The sequence below is a fragment of the Phyllostomus hastatus genome, unplaced genomic scaffold (genome assembly GCF_019186645.2).
Source record: "Phyllostomus hastatus isolate PE091 unplaced genomic scaffold, TTU_PhHast_1.1 phas_scaffold_93, whole genome shotgun sequence".
NCBI lineage: Eukaryota > Metazoa > Chordata > Mammalia > Chiroptera > Phyllostomidae > Phyllostomus > Phyllostomus hastatus.
Genome location: NW_025334042.1, coordinates 43135697 through 43158763, shown reverse-complemented (window position 1 = coordinate 43158763; position 23067 = coordinate 43135697). Strand labels below are relative to the sequence as shown.

General features: G+C 37.3%; 1 protein-coding gene across 2 annotated transcripts in view; it reads right to left on the bottom strand.

Moving 5' to 3' along the window:
• Positions 1-23067, bottom strand: part of EPS8 (epidermal growth factor receptor pathway substrate 8) — a 162143-nt gene that overhangs the window by 102347 nt on the left and 36729 nt on the right. The gene's annotated exons all lie outside the window — the stretch shown is intronic.

The following is a 23067-nucleotide window of genomic DNA, read 5'->3' as shown; positions in this document are numbered from 1 at the left end:
CCAATGAATACATAAGTGGAACAAAAAAAATCCATCTCTTTCTCTCTGTCTCCCGTTCTTTCTCCCTCTCTCTAAATAAAATCAATAGGTAAAAATTAAATAGTTTTACCTACTATAGAGAAAATCCCTGGTGCCAATCCAAAGCAAGAACTGATGGCCAAAGTGGTGAGCACAAAAGCAAATACTGCCAATTGTGGCTGCCAGGAATGATCACTGGAGTCTCTTTAGCGCTTACTGCTAATTGAAATTGGTAAGGAGATGCCCTCTCAAGGAGAAGTGATCAGAATAAAGTGCTCTCTCAAGACAGCTAGATTTCCAGCCCCGCTTTTCTTAACACAGGATACACCGTGTACAACTATATGTAGCAGCCCTGATGATGCCCATGTAGATGCAGAAGAGGTCTTAAAGGTACAAGGTATAAAAATGGTACTGAGATCCTTCCACAAAACCAGAGCTGTCTTCAAAGGGCTGCAATCACAGTTAAAAAATGGTGAGGGGGCAGAACAAATCCACTATTGTCTTAGAAAGACGTCAAGGGAGCTAGCTTGTCTCTGAGAATCTGGATGAGAGAGCAGGGGAAATGCTACATCTAGAAATTAAAACCCTAAGCCTGTGTCACAACAGTTTTGAAGTTTGAATTTTATTTGTACAAGGATCTCCAAGCTAAGAAATTAAGATAAATTAGGGCCCGGGCTAATGATATCCTTGGACTATCTGGAATAAACAAACACAAAACCATTTTAAAGTAACACTCCATAAGCAAGGCCACATGGGATTTCTACAAGCTAGAAAAACTTAACCAAACCAAAACAACAACAACAACAAAAAAAACCCTTGAAGATGAATTTATAATTTAGGAATTACAAAATATGTGAGGAAATGATTTGCTGTGATTAAGCATTTTAAAAAGGCATAATTATTAAGAAGATAGAGGAAGGAAAAAAAGCCCATGAAGAACAGGAAACTGAGCCCTGACCAGTGTGACCCAGGTGGTTGGGCATCATCTTGCAAAGCAAAAGGTAACTGGAAAAATTCCCCATCAAGGTACATGCCTGGGTTGTGGGTTCGGTGCCTAGTTGGGGCACATACCAGAGAGCCAACCAATCACCTGGACTGGTGTGGCTCAGGGGATCAAGCACTGGCCTGTGGACCAAAATGTTGCTGGTTCGATTCCCAGTCAAGGCACATGCCTAGGTTGCAGCCAGGTCCCAGGTTGGGGGTGTGTGAAGGGCAACCAATCAATGTGATGTTTCTCTCCCTCTCTTTAAAAATAAATAAATAAAATCTTAAACGAAAAGAATATGAAACTGAAAAAATAAGTATATTTTACAAAAACCAAACAGAATTTATATAAATATATGCACACTGCTCTGCAAATAACACTCAAGAGTTTTCATTAGGTTTCGGTAACTTCAAAAGGGAATGGCATCAGTGTAGAGAGAAGTTTGAAAACTTTTTAGGAAAACAGTAATCAATGTCAGAAGTGAATTACCTGTCAGAACCATCTCCACACCAACTTTTTTCTCTACCATTTCTCAAGCTCCTGACCAGGATGCTCTGCAACTCCCCATTCCTGGGAATTCTGACCCATCCCCCCAGGCCATTCTGAACCATTGCTAGCACCCTGGCAAAACATATGGAGTGCAGGTGGCGATGCACCACAAAGACCCCCTTTTCAGGACTGAAGGATTTATCCTCCAGTTCCTACAGCAGTCAGCCCTCACTTATTAGCTCTCTTGAGAATGGCCTTGCCTGAAGAGTCTGCTCACATAAGCTCATGCTCCCTTCCCAAGGCAGCCCACATCCAAAGATGGGTGGACATGGGAAATACAAAGGCTTAGACCCTCTTCCCAGCTAAGACAATGGTGAAAAGCAATTCCAGTTTCAGAGCCCCCTGTGGGGTCAGACCTCCACGAAACTGCATAGCAGCCTAACTTCCCCTCTGCCCATACTGGTTTCTTCCTTCCCTTCCTTCCACAGGGGCTGATCCCAAGGACTTTCTGGTATACTTCCTGCACAGTACTTTCCATCTCAGAGTACGTGTGCTGGGGAACCCAGACTGCCTGAGACAGAAGAGCATCAGGGGGAGAAAAAGGCAGCATTACCAAGGGAGTGAGATGAGAAAAATGGCCTTGGAACCTATGGGGAGAGCAACAGAAAGTACTAATATAATCTCTTTCATGAAACAATCAGCTACGTAAGGGAAAGCCTTTTTCAAAATGAAAAATACAATCACAAAATTCCAGCCCCACATTTCAATGTATCGTGGAACCGAAAGGGATGATAAAGGGTATCCCAATTCCAACCCCAGTCATTTTGAAGATAATATGGCTTAGGCCCATGGGTCTGCTAAATGCCAAACATGTTACTGTTTGGAAACAGGTCCATTTATTCTTCTAAGACAGTCATTTTCCTAGTAAGTTAACAAGTATATTTAATACCCTGCTGTTAAAGTAACGAAATTCTGATATATCTTTTGGCTCTGAATCATTGGTAAAGATATTAATGACAGTTTCACAAAAGGCTAATCTGGTACACGCTGGTATAATGCTAATCATTATCCAGTACACTCATTAAAAAACTGCAAGGACTAAAACCATAATCATTCATGTGCAAATTCAGGACACCAATGACATGGTACAATTGAACAAAGACTCATGGGTATTTTTTGATTCCCTCACCTTTCTACGATGGGGCAATTAACAGACGTATCTATAATAAGAAATATCATATGTTTGGAACATTACAGATTTGATTACCAAAGATTTTTCCATTAATTACTGAAGGAAGCTGGAAATTGCACCCCCACACACACACTTCTCTATTAGTAACCCTGCCCTACATTCCACACTTTTATAACCACAAATACACTGGCAGATAAGACAGGCTATAGCTAAACCTATTATCTAAAACTACTGGGTCCAAAATGATACGAAGTCAAATTCACATAAATTGTTATGACAGCCAAATAGAATGGATGAGCAATGTCACAATCCATTCATCTTGGAAATATAAGCAGAACTTTGCTCTCAGTTCCGAAACACTTCAACTTCAGTTCCTCATTTGTGAATCATTCCTTCCTCTCCCAAGACTCGCTATCTGCTTTCTCTTCTCTAATTCAACCCTCCTTTTCTTGTAACTTTAAAACCCTTTTTTCAAAGGAGTAAGCAATTAATGTGTGACTAACAAAACAGAATCCCTGATTTCTAGAAGAAACTTTATACTACATATTGCCGGGGCTCAATATATACAAGCTAAGCTAGCTAAATTTGTCTGGGCAGAATGACCAACCAAATGTTTTTAACAACTTATCTGGAAGAAGAATAGGAGATAAACTATAATTCCCATTTTGGGAGAATCATGTCTAACTACTAATATATTATAAGTATGCAAAAGGGCAAATATGCATGGGTATGTAAATAACAGAAAGAACTGGTTCATATAAAAAAGATTAATGAGTTACTATGGGGTTGGAACAACTGTTTGGTCACAGAAACTGAACTAAAGACAGAAAATGAAAAACATACAAATGAGCACTTCTTGGGGTGTTTATATTTATAAACAGCAGAGCAACATTATTTATTCTTCTCACAAGCATGGGGGAGTAAGATCATAATTAAATCTTCATGTCTACAGATGGTATGAGTCTCTTGTAAGTTAGGGAAATTCTGATTTGACAAAGATGAACTGCAAAATGATATAACAGTGAATATGAGTGAACAAAATAGTCATTTTCCCTTAAATTGGCAATGTTTAGATATGCGACAAGGTCTGTCCAGAAAAAGTCCAGCCATTGTTAATATAACGAGAATGGTTTGCATGACGTCAATGTAACCTGGCAGCCAAAGACAATGGACCACAATGCACATGCTTGAACAATAACAACTTCTCTGTGCTAGTCAGTACAGGCTGTAGACACTGTTGAGTGAATATGTGTACTGTGTGGCCATCGCAATCAGAATGAACAAGTAGAGCAACAAAACTGGATCAAACTTTGCATTAAGCTTGAACACTCCTGCATGGAAACTATCCAGATGATTCAGAAGGCTTTCAAGGAAAATGCAATGAGTGCAGTGCAAATAAAAGTGTGGCACAAATGCTTCAAAGATAGTCGAGCATCTGTTGAAAGTGATCAACGTTCTGGAAGGCCTGCAACAAGTAGAACACCTGAGAATGTTGAAGGTGTAAGGGCTGCAATCTACAAAGATCGGTGACTGACTGTGTGAGAACTAGAAGCTGATCTGGGAATTCCAAAAACTACTGTGTCTGAGATTTTGACACAGGTTCTTGGCATGAAATGTGTCGTGGCAAAATTCATTCTGCAACTTCTGCTACCATAGCAGAAGGAACACTGTGCTACAGTTGCTAACAACTTTATTTAAACTTCTATCAATTAACCAGATTTCCTCAAGAAGGTCACAAGCAGAGATGAATTGTGGATCTATGACCTGGAAATGAAGAGCGGGTCATCCCAATGTAAATTACCCGGTTACACGCCCAAAGAAGGTGCGGCAAAGTCACAGCAAAATCAAGACCATGTTAACTGTGTATTTTGATTGGGAAGGTGTTGTCCCTCATGAGTACACCCCTCCAGGCCAAACAATTAATAAGGAGTACTGCCTCAATGTCCTTTGTCAGTTAAGGGATGCAATGCGATGAAAACGGCTGCAGCCATCAGCAACTGGTGACTGGCAGCTTCATCACAACAACATGCCCCCTAGTGCCTCACTGTATCCTGCAGGTTTTGGTGAAACCAAATCACCCAGGTGCCTCAGTCCCACTACAGCCCAGATTTGGTGCTCTGCAACTTCTGGCTTTCCCCAAAACTAAAATCGCCTTTGAAAGGGAAGAGATTCAGACCACTGAAGAGATTCAGGAAAATACTATGGGACAGCTGATGGCAATTCCCAACTAAGGATTTTGCAGAGTGTTTTGAACAGTGGAAGAGATGCTGGGAGAACTGTGTGAGGCAAAGGTGTCTACTTTGAAGGGGACTGAGGTGTCATTGTCCTGAGTGCAATGTTTCTTGTATTGTGTATCTTCTTCAATAAATGCCTCTATTTTTCATAGTATGTGGCTGGATACTTTCTGGACAGACCTCGTATACTAACAGAAACACCACACAAATACATTTAATTATGGATTCTAAATATAATTTTCAAACTAGAAATCACTGTATAGTTCCAACACATCACATTCTTCTTTGGCAATGCCAACGAAAAAGCCAACAAAATTTTGAAGAAAATGGTGAAAAAATGGAAAAAAGTGATTTCTCATTTCTATTCATATCCTAATGACCAAAAACATATAAAGTGTAAAGACTTCAGCACTTGGCAACCAAAGGCTTGTTTTTATGCATGAAGTCTGCCACTTAATAGCTCTGTAACCTTGAGCAGGTAACCTATCCCTCAGCCTCCATTTCCTCACTTGTAAAATGAGATCAATGAAACAAATTTGTAAGATCTCACTCAGGCCTAACGTTCTAGAAGATTTTCCAAATTTGAATTTAAAAGGAGGAAACCTACTTAATTAGATTTTGGGTAAAAGTAGTAATTAGCAGTTTTACTCTTTTCAAATTTACAGAGTAAATTTCCAGAAAAATTAAATTACCAAATAGACAATGTAATGATAAATGATGAGAAACTTTTAGTTGCTAAGAGAACATCTGTAAATTCACCTCACAAATTATCACACAACACTTTGACAGAACTTCCAATTTCTGCTGAAAATCCCTATTTAAATATAGACTCAGCTGAAACACAATAGTCACAAAGAATTTCTGAGAGACAGGGAAAATGGTTTTGGCATGTAGTACCAATATTTCCTATCATTATTAAGAGTTCATTTAGAGCTTCTTCATTTCACCTAACTCAAGACAGCGTTAGCATTGCACATAATCGGTTCGGTGAATGCATATCAAAAGAACTGACACAGTGTTCCTCATAAAACAGCATTTTTTAAACACAGCATAATCTCCAAAATCTATGCTTTACACAAAAAGTTAAACTCTAAAAAACACAAATGACTGGACCATTTTAGCTTATTAAACTCATGAGCACTTCTGGCTTAAGTACCATTTGGAAAGAAAAAGGCATTTCATATGAGAATACTGATGCTTCTCAGAGCGTTTTTACCTTAACTCTGTAATACAGTCAGGAAATCATCACATTACACACATAATACCCTCTCCTAAATATAATCATGTGTTGTAGCACTAGGAGGAAGTGAGGGGGACAAATCAGCAAATACAGAAAATGAATTGTGAATGTTGACAAGGTACTATCTTATGAAAAAATCAGGAGAAATGCCATTTAATTTCAAAGTCTAAATCTACTAAAAGAATCATCATATATATATATATATATATATACACACACACACACACATATATACTTTAACAAGTTAATAATGAACAAGCAGCCTTGAAGAATCAAATGAGGATTTACAATAAACAGAATAAAATGCCTGCTTTCAGAGTAGCCTTTTAGAAAAACCTGTGTAAATAGCTGTCAGAATGATATAGCTTAAGTCATTGTTTGACAATAAAACCTGCAATTAAATTTGCACATCAAATGATCCTTGAAGCTTGTATGTTACCAACAGGTTTGTGGGGTAGCAGGGGCTGAAGTCAGACAAGCAGCGTCATCTGCATGTAGAAGGACTGCGGTCACACAGCTGAAGCCAGTACAGCAACACTTTAATGTGATCTGCGCTGAATGCCCCAGTGATACACTGATATTAAATTGCCAGAATACGTATCAGTTTTAAAAGTGATTTAACATCTTTGAATATAACTGAACTGGAGCTTGCCCAGGCAGCAGAATTTAGATATGGCCTTTGGCTGAGAAGTGTTAATACAATGAAGGTTTAGCCTGGGTTGGCAAAATATTAAGGGTCACTTTCAACTGTGTTTTCAGTCAATAAAATGTTGATTCTCCAGACCAATTCTTAATCTTTCAGTTTTCAGTTTCTAGACCTTTTAATGACAATTCTAACAATAGCATCTAATTCCTTAGTATTCCTGACATGTGGCTATGAAAAATAAATAAACTGATGTCAAGAGGTGGCAAGTTGTGGTCAAAACAGCCATGGACTTGAAACCTAAAACCTAAATTTTTTTCCTTTGGCTCTATAATTTAGAATTACTTGACCTTAAACAAATCATTAATATAGGCTATAAAATACAGTTGTAAAGAACTTCGGTGCAATGCAAAACAGGTGCAAATACCGCAGCTGCTACTTCCAGATGTGTGACTTTGGCTGAGTAACTTCACTAAGACTGTTTGCTTATCTGTGAAAGAAAAATAATAGTCTTTTCTTTATAGAAACTGAATAAAATAATGCACATAAAGTGCACAGCACAATGCCATTTTAATATTTACTAATAAACATATCTTAAAAATATCACTACTTCTCTTAAGTTTTCTGTACCTTTTAAGAAATCCATCTTAAAAACCAATATGTTAAACTTATAATAATTTCCTGTGCTTCACACAGTCTTTATCAGGTCTTTGATATCTTAAGAAAATTGAGTCTTCTCAATGTTAAGAGAGCAAAGTTCTGTTCACAACTATGTAACTTTCAATATTTCCTTTGAAAATCTGTTTCACTTAGTTTAAATAATTAAGCCTTATTTCATAATGATCTGTGATTCTATTTTAGTCAAGTGTCCAAACCTTTTTATATTTTTGACAAAATTCCCAAAATCAAAATCTAAATAAAATCCTTTCTACCTCAAACTAATTTTAAGGTTTCCCAGAGGGACCCTGGAAAATCTCCAAGGATTTGTCTCTCACCTTGTAAATGAGAGATGTTAAAATAATTGTTTATTTGTTATGTTAAATTACATAGGAAGTACTGTCAAATAATAGTAATTACAAACCCTTATAGATTATATGTGTACGGATATATCTTATTAATATAGGTATTCCAGAAGTTGTGTGAAGTTATAGATATTTATCAATACCTTCTTTGTCCAATCATTATCTCCAATTGTTACACGCCACAGAAATAACTAAATTTCCTTATCAAATGAATCCTCATCAGAACTTTAATCATGACCATTTTTAAGTCAATTATCATTCACAGACAATTACTGTTTTACTGTGATTCTTTGAAGGTGTTTATAATCAGCTACTGCAAGAATGCTCCCTAACAGCATCACCTGTACAACTCGGAGGCCATGCCACTGGACTAAGATTTCCAAAACTAATGAAGAAGCTGATGGGTTCATGAAACTGCTACCAAAGATCAAGCAGAACAAGAATAAATTACATAGAACTGAGAGAACTGACATGGATAAGTATAATTTTGATGAGTTTTGTTTGAAACATGGTTGGTTTTTTAATGTTTTATTTTCCAAATTTTAGAAAACCTTCTCTTTTTTCTGAAGCCACTTATAACTTAACAGCAATTTGGTAAATTATATCTTTATAAAAAGTTAAAGTATTTATCTTGTTTTCCTACCTGATCCCTCCAAAATTTGTAAACTCATAGTGAGTATTCTTACCTTCATGGCAATATAGTTATTTGTATAAGTTCAGTAAGAATCTGCTTTTCTTGAAATAGAGCACAACTGTGAACACTAATTATATTATCAAGGCTTTGACTAGAATGTCATATTTGAGAATGGTATGCACAGAATCAGATATGACCAGACACCTTTAAGAAACTGCAGGTGACTTTGAGCTAATGCATATACCGTAAAACTCCTCTTCAAAAAACTGCCTGTATGTTGTTTATAGAGCTCCTGCCTAAAAGATGAGTAAGGAAAGTCATGTCCTGCAAGACCCAGAAACCTCAGGATATTTGGGGAACACCAAGAAGACAAGAATAATTCACCCAAGTCTAAGTATTATAGGCAACGTCTGGTGGGGAGTCATTAAGACTAGCTCCCTAGTTTCAAGAGGCTTCTAAAAGTCAAATCTGAGAATCCTTATTAAAAGTTTCAGCAAAGCTGACTTAAAAACAGCCCTTGGGTGGATAGCTCCGTTGACTGAAGTGTCATCTTGTACACCAAATGATTGCAGGTTCGATTCCCAGTCAGAGCTCATGCCTAGGTTGTGGGTTCAATCCCCATTTGGAATGCATATGGGAGGCAACTGATCAATGTTTCTCTCTCTCTCTCTCTCTCTCAAATCAATTTTTTAAAAAGAGCATATATCGTCAATCACTATTCTTGCACTAACATAAATAATCAAGCCAAGTTAATAACACTAGTCTTATTTTGCAAACAAACTAGTCTTGTTTACATTATCTTTGATAGAAATAGAGTGACTATAAAAACAAAAATTGTATTTCAAAGGAAAACTAGCAGAGCCTTGTGGATATTAAATTCTAGTTTGGGTCATTGTCTTTAAGGTTTTACCTACCCATAAACCAGACCAAACCCTAAATTCATCTAGTCTCCTCCAGTATCTAGCTATAATTCTCCAAACTAGCATTTCCAACTCATCACTCTCATTTCTGACACGGAAATACTAAGATTATTGTGAAACTGCCTCTTTCCAAAATCCCTGTGAGCTGCAGCTGAACACCTTGATATAAGCTTCAAAGAAATCACCACAGTCCCTGCTGTCAACCTTCATGCCTCTGGTGTGGGCCACTCGGGGTTCTCCAGCACACCGGAAGGTATCAGCAGACATGTTCGGACTGTAAGCCAGGAGGATATACCATATTGCCTGTCTCATGCCATCTAAGATGCTTTGAGTCCAACATCTAGAAGTACTCTTAACAATTGCCCTGTGGACTCAAAAGTTGTGTTTAAAGTTTGTTTTAACCATTAACCTTTATTTTTCTTTTGTTTCCATATAAGTATCTAGAGCTGAGAGACTCGTTAATTGGGTTATGTTTGGGACTATCTACTAATTCAGTCTCTACACTGTAAAACTTCCTGGGAGAGTTTCAGAACGGGCAATGAATGACAGGGTTCAGGACACATTACCCCCAAAATACGGCACCTTGAAATATTGAATATTTCCAGGTGAAGGAGTTTAAGAAAACAGCGAAAGCAGAAAGGTCACTGTGATTTTCCCTTAGCCTTTCTCCCCCCGAATAGGTCATGAAAGCCTCTTGTGAGAAATGCCTGCCCTACACCAAGAGGAAAGAAGCATCCTTGTCTCCAAAGACAAAGGAACACCAAGAAGAATCTGAACAAATAGGCCTTGCTATGTTTCCCCAGTTTATTGCACTTAACTCGGACTCTCTGACCTATCATATACCGGTACCTCATCCATCCACCCATCATCAGACCTAGCATAAAAACACTCAGGTCCAACTCTTTCTGTAGTTTCTTATGACATTGTGCCATGTAAAATTTTCATTAAATAAGCATGTGTTTTTCTCCTATTAATCTATCTTTGTCAGTTTAATGTGCAAATCCAACCAGGGAACCTACAGGGGTTGAGAAAACCTTTCCCACCCCCACACTCCACAGACACTGTACTTACGCTCTCACCAGCAACTGATGAGAGTTTTTCCTGTTCTTTCACATCCTCACCAAAACACTGCCTATCGCTTGTTTTAAAATAGCCATTCCAACATGACGAAGAAAAAGTTTTTACACATCTTTTGGTGGTAATACTGATCTCTCTTTTACAATCATTGTTCCTCATGTTTTTCAAAATTTTCTTGCTGATTTTTTACCTTTTCTTTCTTTTAGATCGACGGATTCATGTGGGTTTTTTATTGTGTATGTATAAGGCATAAACATGCATAAGATTTTTCCTCTAGACCAAAATAAACATATGTCTCATATTTATATTTTCAGGGTCCAGTTCTTACTTAGAAAATACATTATAGACCTATATTGATACCTTTTTTTTAAGGTACTAGATTAGGTCTTTCCATACTCTCAACAATAACATCAGACTTTATCCCTAAATTAAAAATACCTTTTTATCTTTTTTTATAAATCTGATGCATGAGGTAATCCTTTCTCATACCTGCCTAGATTATTCTAATTATCTTTAATCTAAACCAAACGTGACTTTTTGACTAATTCCCAAGCTAAGGTCATTTTGTACTTCAGAAGATAAAGCTTACACATTAACCCAATGTCACTTCTTCCACCCCAAACAGGGTTCACCTTAACTTTCACTGTTAACACAGAATTTTTAATTTTTAATTTTTCTGAATATGAATAAATTTTATCAAAAATTGTCTATATCTTTAAATATAGAAATTAACTCAAATCAGCTATAATTCCATCTTAAAATTTGGCTGGTATGGTATAATAAGTATACAGTCACTTATACGGACTTCAAGCAAATTTTTACATGGGTCTTTACACACCTAGGCACACAACTCCCACAAATTCTCTTGACATTGCTCCCTTTTGTAAGAAGGTCTGTTTACAGACATCTCAGTATCTGCAAGTAGTGGATATTGCTTTATTTTTAAAACCTATCAATCTTCAAGGTCCCACCCCCTCAAATTAAAATAGGATACAATGCACAAAATGAGTCTTCAGTATACTTTCTGTTGTTTTGATTTATTTGACAATGACATAAAATTCAACATCTATCAAAAAAAAATCACTCAATCCTACGTATCCTGTTAGAGAATAATAAAAAAAAATCCACTTTGTTTACTTCAAGACAAACACTATTCTGCATTTCACTAGGATACTGCTAGTCCACGAACCCATGCCAATAAATCAAGATAAGCCAGCATATCTTATACTGACCTGCTGGATCTCTAAACCATTTTCTATTCATTTATGAAGCCCATCAACTAATTATAATAACAACATACTTTATTTCCTACCACTAAATATGCATCCCCTGAAATCATTCTCACAGTGTATATGTGCATGCACACATTGTATCATTTACACAGCACTTTTAATTTCATTGTGCTTAATTCTCATACTTTCGTTACCCTATCAAAAACTATACACTGCCCTGGCCAGGTAGTTCAGTTGTTTATAGCATCAACTATACCCAATATGCCAAGGTTGCAGGTTCGATTCCTGGTCAGGGCACATACAAGAATCAGCCAATGAATTCATAAATAAATGGAACAACAAATTGACCTCTCTGTCTCTCTCTCTCAAATCAGGATACAATTTTTTTTTAATTATATATCAATGACTCTTAGTCATATGGTGAGTCACCCACTACTCAGTACCAACCTTCTACATCAGACTGGACATCAGACTTGTAGAAATCTCTTTCATTACAACAATCTGACCTTGGACACCAGACTTGCAGAAACCTCATTACAACAGCCCAGCCCAGCCCTGATTCATCATTAAAGAATAGAGGAAATAATGATGAATGCAGGAAAAAAACATGAAAAAAATATGATTTTTAAAAATTCATAAGCTGGCCAATAAACTAGTATTTATTATAAGTTTATTGTATCTAAAGCATTTGTTGAAATCTGTCTCATGTGAGTATGCTAACCGGTTCATAAATAAGACACAGAATTGCCCTTTAAATCAATCTTTATTACAGATACAGATACACATACTAAAAGCACACAAGCAACAGGTATGTGTATGAACATTGAACAGAGCATCTCTCTAATAAAACTATACTTAAGTATAAATAAATGATCGGAAGACTAAATGTGATAGCCAGTGAGGAGTCAGTCATGAAAACTGAATTAGCAGACAGAAAGGTTTTCGGAAGCAAACAGCCACTTCTCTTCCAGTACAGTTACAAAGGCTTGGTGGGAGCTGATATCAGAAGATTCACAACAGAAATTAAAGAGTCTGAGAAAGCAAGAGGATTAGGACTTTCTTTCATAAGAAGACAAGTTAAAGAACAAAGAATACAAGCAGAAAAACAGCCAGAAACAAGAGGGATGATTATTGTCAAGGACAACAGTGATGAGACTTGGAAATGGAACTGAGAATTTTGTATTCATCTGTGGATTATAAAATCCAGTCCCTCTACTTGGCAGGGAAGAAAATCTTAAAAAAAAAAAAAATTCACCGGGAGAAGACAGCACTGGCTCAGTAGAATTCAAATACTTTATGTTCCAAAGTCCAAGAAAAAAACAAAAGTTCTATAGTGATACATGCCAGGCAAATCTGTGAAAAACAGTCAAGAGAAAAGCACCAGGTGTGTCCAAAGCCAGGGCGTGTATGGAATGACCAGGAGAGTGAACAGATAGGCGTACACACACACACACACACACAGTGCTTTCTTCCTGGAGCTGTGACTGATGCAGCAGGCATTTCTCAAAATAGTGTGATGACAGTAAGAGGTCCTAAAGGGACATCCTGTCACTTTATCTTTTTTTTTTTTTAATTTAATGTAAGTTATCCTGCTCTCCCTTTGTCTCCTGAAAGAATGACTACAGAAAGACTTACTGAGTGCCTACAATGCAGCGTGTACTGTTTTAGGTAAAAATGAAATCACAGTCATTCTAGAAGCAGAAACAATTATTATAATTTTATTAATAATATTGAAGTAAAAGAAAGAAAATCTCTTTAATTCTCACTAATTAAATGTAAAACCACCTTGATTGTGACTTATGAGTTAGAGAAGACACTAAACTAATTTAAACTAATGTCTATTTAAATTATTAAATAGATAACAATGACTTTAATTCAGTAAATGGTATTTTTTCATTGAAATTCACTACCTTTTTTAAACCATCACTCCAACTACGAAGTATTATTATTTTGCTTGGTTACATCTGAGTTATGCATGAGTAATCACTGCTCTGAAATTCTCACAAGGCCTGCAGCATCTCAGGCTCTGACTGTTTTCCTGGCTGATTTAATTTCTAAATGTCTAGGACTTTATACGGCTGGGTGTGCTATAGGAGCACTGACCCCAAGTAGAAAACTGTTATTCCAGCCAGTTTGACCTTTGGCATATAGTATATATCTCCAAGTCAACAACTCATTACCCCAAATACATTGTTTTGCTTATGTTTCCCCCACTTATTCTTGGGTTATATTTTAAACCTAACCAAAACACATTAAACTATCTTTTAATGTTTGTAGATACCTAGAGGTTTAACTTTAAGACTGCTGCTTCAGCTGATGTAAAAATAGTAAAGTGAGGTATTTGAAATGTTGACTCATTAAAATCAAGAATGGATAAGTCTGATTTCCCTTATCTTTTTTAAATTTTTTTCTCCTTCTCCCATCATGCTTCAACAAGTAACAAAAACCTTACAACTGCAATATAGGATAATAATTCCCTATCAGTGCTGATTGCAATGGAAAGGCTTAAAGCTGTATGAAATGAGCAAGTTCATGCTAGTTAGCACTAAAAGAAAAAAAATATCAACAGATTAAAAGCACTGATGTAGCTAATTCTACTTAATTACTAGTTTTGCATTCGAACTACTTGCTTTTCAGTGATGGAAATTTAACTGGATGGAAAAATTAACCCAAAGGGAAGGCAACTGGTAGTAAGAAAACACAGGTGGAAAAAAAAAAAAAGAAAGAAAACACAGGTGACCTAACCCAGAAGAATCATAGCAACCATAAAACTAAGTAGTATTCATCACCATGGTAATGACTCTTATAACACACACAGAAGCCAATTAATTCATAGATTCCATTTTTAAAACAGGGAGTGATCTAGGAGTGTAGGTATGTATATAATGTACACAGTGTTCTGTGCCAAACTAGTAACAGTCCAAGAGATGAAGCTCAAGGAAACTGTAGCACTGGCCCATTTAAGACTATTGACTCCTGATATAACAGAAAGATACTCTGCTCCTCAGGACAAAGAATCTTAGAGGATATTACAACAAAGCAGCAATAATCAGAATCATGCTTCTGGGTGCTGAGTCATGAAGCCAATCTGAAAGGTCATTTAAGACACCATTAAGAAAATAAAAGGATAAGCCACAGACTGGAATATTTACACATCATATTTCTTTTAACATTTCTTTCAGCACAAGTGTACTTGTGACCAATTCCCAGTTGTGGTGGCAGTACTGCTTTATCTGAGAAAGAATTTCTCCTTCAGTTTTGAAGGATAATTATGCTGGATACAGAATTCTAGGTTGGTGGTCTTGGTTTGGTTTTCTCATATTTTAAATATTTCACTGTATACTCTTCTTGCTTATATGGTTTCCAAAGAAAAAACAAACATCATTCCTCTATAGGTGAGTGTCTTGGGTGCTACTACCCACTATAAAAATAAAAGCCCTAGGCCCTGGCCGGTGTAGCTCAGTGGATTGAGCGTGGGCTGCAAACCAAAGTGTCGCAGGTTCAATTCCCAGTCAGGGTACATGCCTGGGTTGCAGGCCATGACCCCCAGCAACCGCACATTGATGTTTCTCTCTCTCTCTCTCTCTCCCCCTCCCTTCCCTCTCTAAAAATAAATAAATAAAATCTTAAGAAAGAAGAATGAAAGCCCAGCCTTTCCCTTTAGCACTTGACTTCAAACTGCCAGCTTAATTTAACCAATATATATCCTAGCACTGAGCTAAGTACATGAAGACCATCAGAAAAATAGTTAGTGAGATACACTGGAACTAGACTGCTTGTGTCTGTAGGGAGGTCAGAAACTAACAGATTTTATGCAAAATAACTCTAATTTGAAAATGAAACTACAAACTTTTTGAGGGCAAGAACCCTATCTTTACTTTGACCTACTACTATTCAACCTTGTACAAGTCTGCTTCCCAAGTTACTGAGAATTACAAACTTGACAATTAGGCACACTATAAATTTATATCAGTATTAGTTGGTTTCTGATTACTGCTCATCGATATTTCATTTCTTGTTGGTTCTGTAATAGGGAGGTCAAACTCATTTTCACCAGGGGCCACATCAGCCTCATGGTTGCCTTCAAAGGGCAGAATGTAATCTCAACTCCTTAACAGTTAAGGAGTAGTTAGTTATATTTATACAGTCCTAAAATTATTTCAGCCCTGTTCTATAACATATTCCCCACAATCACCATGTACTCAAGTTATAACACAACCTCCTTTTTTTTATCCCTCCTCAAAAAAATAACTGTACTTGTCTTGGCCAGGTGGCTCAGTTGGTTGGAGCATCATCCCATACACCAAAAAGGCTTCAGGTTCAATCCCTGGTCAGGGCACATACCTATGTTGCGGGTTCAATCCCCAGTCCAGGCACTTATGGGAGGCAAGCAATCAATGTTTCTCACATTGATGACTCTCTCTCTCTCTGTCACCCTGCCTCCCCGCTTCCTCCAAAAGAAATAAACATATTCTGGGGTGAGGATTTAAAAAAAACTGCACCTCCCATATACTAACTAAAAAGAAAAGAACTAAACTACCTCTATTATCTATATGTAAATAAAATATTTTTTAACAAAAGAAAGAAAATCTTCATTAACACAAATAAAATCTATCAGATGTTAAATATTGCTTCAAAGCTGGATTTACAAATGACAAGCTTCCACATGACATTTAAAATATTATATTTACTCATTTCAGAAATTCATCTCAGGCAAAAAGTTCAGTCAACCATGTATCTTACAGTATTTTTAATATGATATGGAAATAAATCCTTTTTGGATAGAATAATCAAAACATTCTGGGCAACTGTTATCCACAATTTAAACTGATGTAATCAAATCTCCTAAACAGAATCCTGTATTCTTGGAAATGTTTATTCTCTATTCTAAAGAGTTAAATTTGGAATATAAAATGTTTAAATGTTTTCCACTGTTTTAAATGTTTCACTTACTCATGACTCTCTTACCTCATGTGAACTTTGTGCTATAGATTCAAAGAGCTAGAGCAGTTTCTGAATAGAAACACTTTTTCTAATATGCTTGAATAAACAGATTTCATTCAGTTTACGTAATCATCAGTAGTTTCAATCACCCCCAAATTGAAAGCAAGAAGCCCCTGGAAGAGCTGCTGTGTAACCCCTACAGCAGTGCACGAATGCTCTGAAATGAAGGAAAATAAAGGGTGTCTGTGTGCAGGCAAAGGAAGCTGGACGATGCATCCCTGTACACGTCTGTTCTTTAAAACCCGATTTCGTGGTAGAATTTTTTCATCGCATCCATAAAATGGAAACCCAGTGAAAAATAGTTTTATGTTGCCTTTGCAAAGGTAAATAGTATTGAAACTGCCTACTTGAGAGCAGTTAAGTCTGAAGTTAAGCTGTGTATTTCATTACTCTAATACTACTCCCAGAAACAGCTCATTAGTGACCAATTAACCCATTTCCCTAAATCTGTGGTAATCTCAGTCAGAGATTACCTATTTCTAACCCCAGATTTTTCCATCTTAATGAAGATGAATGGCGTATCAAAGAACCTATATACCATACAGAATTTCTTAAGGTAATCTACAGAAACAATGAAGGACCTGATGTTTCTATACATAACCCCCTCTGGGCTCTGTCAAATGGTGATGACAGTGATGACAACAAGGTGGGGGAGGAGAAATCAGCAATGACAATAATTGTCTAAGCACACACAGTGAGTCCTCACTTAACACTGTTGACAGGTTCTGTGACTTTAAGTGAAACAGCATAAAACAAAACCAATTTTACCACAGGCTAACTGACATAAACAAGAATTAAGTTTCTAAGTCATCTTGTCAACATTATAATAAAATGATGTTATTCCAGGGCCCACGATATTTGTGCCCCATACTGTACTAGGCACTTCCTATATGCTATCTCATTTAATCCTAACAATGCTAGGACATAGGTAACGCTATAGCCATTTTACAACTATGATGTCTGAGGCACAGAGAGGATGCATGCCCAAAATTTTACAAGAATTAAACAGTGAAGACTATAAACCAAGGCCTTTCTACTACATCCTATGTGTACTATCTTGAAAAATATATATTGGTAAAACCCGCTACAACTAATGTTTCTTTGCATGGGTCAATTACTTTGGGGGACATCAAAGAAACAACTTATAAGTGAAACTAAATAAGCAAATTGTTTACTGAGTAAGAAGCAAGATTTCTTAAAGATACAAAAGAATGTAATTTGCAATTGTATAAAGAGAACACAGAAGTAGTTGCCAGATGACTCAGCCAAGCACTAAATTAGAGGTTAAAGTGGCTGACACATAATTAAAACTGTTGAGCTAGCTCTGAAGATTAAAGGACAGGTCACTACTCATTGTGAAAGGCCCTGAACACAGCCCCTCAATCACATAGCCAGGAACTGAACAGTGAATAAGTTAACTGTGCGAGGAAAACATAACATGTTCCTCTAGACTAAGATACAGAGATAGTCAGCAGCTGAGACATTGGCCAAAACATGACCAAATCATCTAACTGTACAAAGACTAACGACCACCATCCTAGAAGCAGTTAATACCTAAACAGAAGTCTGTACATAAAAATAGTAATTTTACTACCATCTAACCAGTATTTCTCTTTCAAGATATAGGTAAATACTCTCAAAACATAGTTTCTAAAAGGAAACATAGTAACCACATTTGCTAAATAACATCCTAGTACTATTAAAAAGCCTAGGTGTACATTTTGGGAGACCAAGAATAAAAGGCTATGTAAAAAAACCTCAGCCTGAACACAGATAAGATGACCATATGTATGTGGTAGGTTGAAGAAAACAGAAATAAGTAAAGTTAAAAAGAAAGCCAAACAAACAAAAAACTGATGGAGTTAGAAGAAACACGCATTCAGCTTTACTAAACCTCATACCACATACACAAGGCATCCAGACGAATCACTAAAATGCTAGAGAAGGGAAAAATCAGAACTAGACTTTTGTTTTCCACAGCAAGAATATAAAATTTGGGGTATTAAAATACTATAAACAGTTTTTTAATGGAAACTACATTCTTAGTAATCATTCCTTCAAATATTTCTGAGCAAATAAAAAAAATTTGTAACGCTAGAAACTACAATGCTTTTAAGATCATCTAATTGGTTCTGTTGTATTTTCTGTCCTCCACCACTTCCTCCTCTTTTCTTCTTCTTCTTCTGTGCTTGCCAGATTTTTTCAGAAATAACATATAACATGGCCCTGTCTTACTACTGTTCCAGCAGTACTAAGCTACAATTACATTCAAAATGTTCATACTTAAAAAGATTTTCTACATGCAACTGTTAATTCTAATGTGAACTGTGGCAGTTCCCAATATTAATACTTCTACCATACATTTTTCTGAATAAAATGCTCATATCTGTGACCTAAATTTATTCTCAGAACATGTAATGTGGATGGTAAGCGGAGCCCAGCACCACATCATTCCCGTTTTTTAAAACAGACGAACTCACTCAGAAAAGTCAAGCAATCAGGGCCTCAGGGCCGTAACACAATCAGGGCCCTTGGGCGCCTCTGACAGAGTCGACTGTTGGGGGATGGGAGGGGTGGCAGTGGCTCAAGACAGCCTGGGGAGCTCATCACCACTCCACACTAACAGCACATCACGGATAACTGCAGTTTCTCTGAGCATGGGCAAATGACAAAATTCTCTAAGAAACAGGAGACTGCTTTAAATATACTAATTTTTCTGCCAAGGAACTCACTTCAAACATGAAAATATGGGAGAGTTCCAGCCAAGATGGAGGCATAGGTAGAGACCCTTCTTCCTCCCACAACCAAAAGGAGGATAACAACCAATCTGAAATCAATAAATAACCAGAAGCACCAGAAAATCAAACTGTATGGAACTCCAATAACAAAGGAATTACAGAAAAAATCAACCAGAACAACCAGACCTGTAAGGTGGCAGGACAACACAGGCAGACTCAGAAAAACCAGGCAACTTGGAGGACCTTGGGGGCGGGGCTGGCTGCCCAGCTCTGTGGGCTGCAGGGGAGGGGCTGACTTAAGGGGACTCAGAGGTGGCTATGGGCTTCGGGTAGTTGCTGCAGTAGAAGCAGCTCCCAGCCTCACATGAGTGTGAGAGTTCCTTGAAAAGTGGGCTAGGGACCACCAGGTGAGCCACACTGTTCCCTCTCTGGCCCCTCCCCCACAGATAGCGCAGCAGGCAGCAAGGAGGGTTGTCCTGCCCAGGTGATTACCTAAGGCTCCACCCTCTCACAACTTATCAGCTGTGCTCAGACAAAAAAAAAAAAAAAACGGGGCCCAAATGAAAGAATGGAGTAAAGCCTCAGAAAGAGAGCTAAGCGAGGAGGAGATTGCCAACCTATCTGATGGAGAATTTAAAGCCCTGGTAATCAAAATGCCCACAGATCTGATTGAGCATGGTGGAACAATGAAATAACAAATGAAGGATACCCAAAGTGAAATAAAGCAGAATGTTCAGGTAACCAACAGTGACAAGAAAGAAACCAGGATTCAAAGCAATGATTTGGAACAAAAGGAAGAAATAAACATCCAACTGGGTCAGAATGAAGAAACAATAATCCAAAAAAATGAAGAAAGGCGAAGGGTTCTCTGGGACAACCTGAAATGTTCCAATATTCGAATTATAGGAGTGCCAGAAAGAGAAGAGCAACAGCAAGGAACTGAAAATTTATTTGAACAAATAATGAAGGAAAACTTTCCTAATCTAGTGAAGGAAAGAGACTTCCAGGAAGTCCAGGAGGGCCAGAGAGTTCCAAAGAAGTTGGACCCAAAGAGGAACACACCAAGGCACATCATCATTCAGTTACCCAAGATTAAAGATAAAGAGAGAATCTTAGAAGCAGCAAGAGAAAGGAGACAGTTACCTACAAAGGAGTACCATAAGGCTATCAGCTGATTTCTCAAAAGAAGCCTTACAGGCAAGAAGGGGCTAGAAAGAAGTATTTGAAGTCATGAAAGGCAAGGACCTACACCCAATATTACTCTATCCAGCAAAGCTATCATTTAGAATGGAAGGGCATATAAAGTACTTTCCAGATAAGGTCAAGTTAAAGGAGTTCATCATCACCAAGCCCTTATTATATGAAATGTTAAAGGGACTTATCTAAGAAAAAGAAGATGATCAAAAATATGAACAGTAAAATGACAACAATCTCACAATTATCAACAAATGAACCTAAAACAAAAGAAAAACAACAAAATCACAAACTAAGCAAACAGCCAGAACAGGAACAGAATCAGAGAAAAGGACATCTCATGGAGGGATTTCATTGGGGAGAGGGAAGGGAGGAATAGGGGGGAGAAGACACAGGGAAGAAGAAGCATGATTAGTAGGTATAAGGTAGACGGGGAGAGATAAAAATGGTATGGGAAACAGAGGACTCAAAGAACTTATATGTACAACCCATGGATGTGAACTGAGGGGGAGAATGCTGGAGGGTTGGGGGGCAAGGGCAGAGGGGGGATAGAGGAAGGAAATTGGGAAAACTGTAATAGCATAATCAATAAAAATATTTTTAGAAAATGAAAATATACTCTAATTCTTATGCTTCTACTTCAGTCCATGAGAGCAATAGTAAAGATAACCTGTGCATAAAAATAAGTGAACAACAGTAAAATACCCTTCATTTTGAAGCATAGTATGAAAGCAATAGTTGCTTTAGCTTAATAAATACACCTTATCTTTTACTTATATTCTTTGTCCTAAAGGTGTCTAGATTCAAAATTATATGGGTGGAAAAGCTAAAGAGAAAAGACATTGTAAAGGATCGAGTATTGTGACAGGCATGTTAACACACTATCTGATTCAATTATTGCAACAACTGCAGTTTTAAACAAGCTAAGATTCTAAGATGAACTAGAATGTGAATCCATGTCTAACCCCAAATCCCTCAAAGGTGCTTTATTTTGGATTGTTTTGAAATTGTTTCTATCATTTTACAATTTGGAAATAAAAGAGGCATATTCAATTATTTCCTGCATGTAGATGGACATGCATATTCAGCTCAAGGCCTATAGTAACCATAGTAACCAAGGTATTAAAATGTAGACCCACAGCAAAAGTACATGTTGTTAAATGACCTGTATTTGTGTAACTTATACATTTTGAATATGAACCTATTCATTAGGTGTTTAAAGAACCCATATGATAGCCCTGACTAGGTGGCTCAGGTGGTTAGAGTGTAATCCCATATGCCAAAAGATTACAGGTTTGATCCCTGGTCAGGGCACCTATGGCAGGCAACCAATCAATGTTTCTCTCTCACACTGATGTGTCTGTCTGTCTGTCTGTCCGTGTCCCTCCTTCACTCCCTCCCCCTTCCTCAGTCTCTAAAATCAATAAACATATCCTTGGGTGAGGATTAAAAAAAAATCTTGTGATACATATGTACAATGGAATATTACGCAGCCATAATAAAAAGAATAAAGTCTTACCATTTGTGACAGCATGGATAGACTTAGAGGGTGTTATGCTAAGTGAAATAAGTCAGAGAAAAACAAAGAGCATATGATTTCATTTATATGTGGAATCTAAAGAAAAATATAAACAAACAAAACAGAAACAAACTCACAGATACAGAGAACAGACAGATGGCTGCCAGACAGCATGTTGGGACTGGGTGGGAACGATGAAGGGGTCCAGACCCGTGTGGCTCAGCTGGTTGGGTGTCTTCCCACAAACCAAAACGTCGCCACTTCAATTCCCAGTCAGGGCACATCCCTGGGTTGCAGGGTTGGGACACGTTCAAGAGGCGACCAATCGATGTTTCTCTCCACATGAATGTTTCCCTCCCTGCCTGTCTCCCTCCCTTCCCCTCTCTCTAAAAATAAATAAAATATTTTAAAAAATAAAAGGTGAAGGACTGAGGAGCACTGATTGTTAGTTACAAAACAGTCATGGGGATGTAAACTACAGCATAGGAAATATAGTCAATAATATTGTAAATACTATATATGATGCCAGTTGGGTACTAGAAATATCAGGGGGAACACTTTGTAACGTATATGACTGTCTAACCACTATGCTGTACACCTGAACTAATATAAAATAATACTGAATGCAAACTATAACTGAAAAAAATCAATAAAAAAAATAATTGGTTAGACTTACTGATAATGCTTTTATTGTAAGAAAATTGGCTTCCATCCAACTCACCTGGTGCTCTAGAGCATTTTGCATGTAACTTAAAGCACATCCTGTTTTACGAGTTATTTGTTTACCTATGTGTCCATAGTTAGAACATGAGCTCCAAAAAGGCAGAGGCAGGCATTGTCCTTCTGTACCACCAGCAGCTGTACAGTACCTGGAAGTAGCAGGTGCTAAATAAATGTGTGTTGAATTCACATATGAGCATATATGC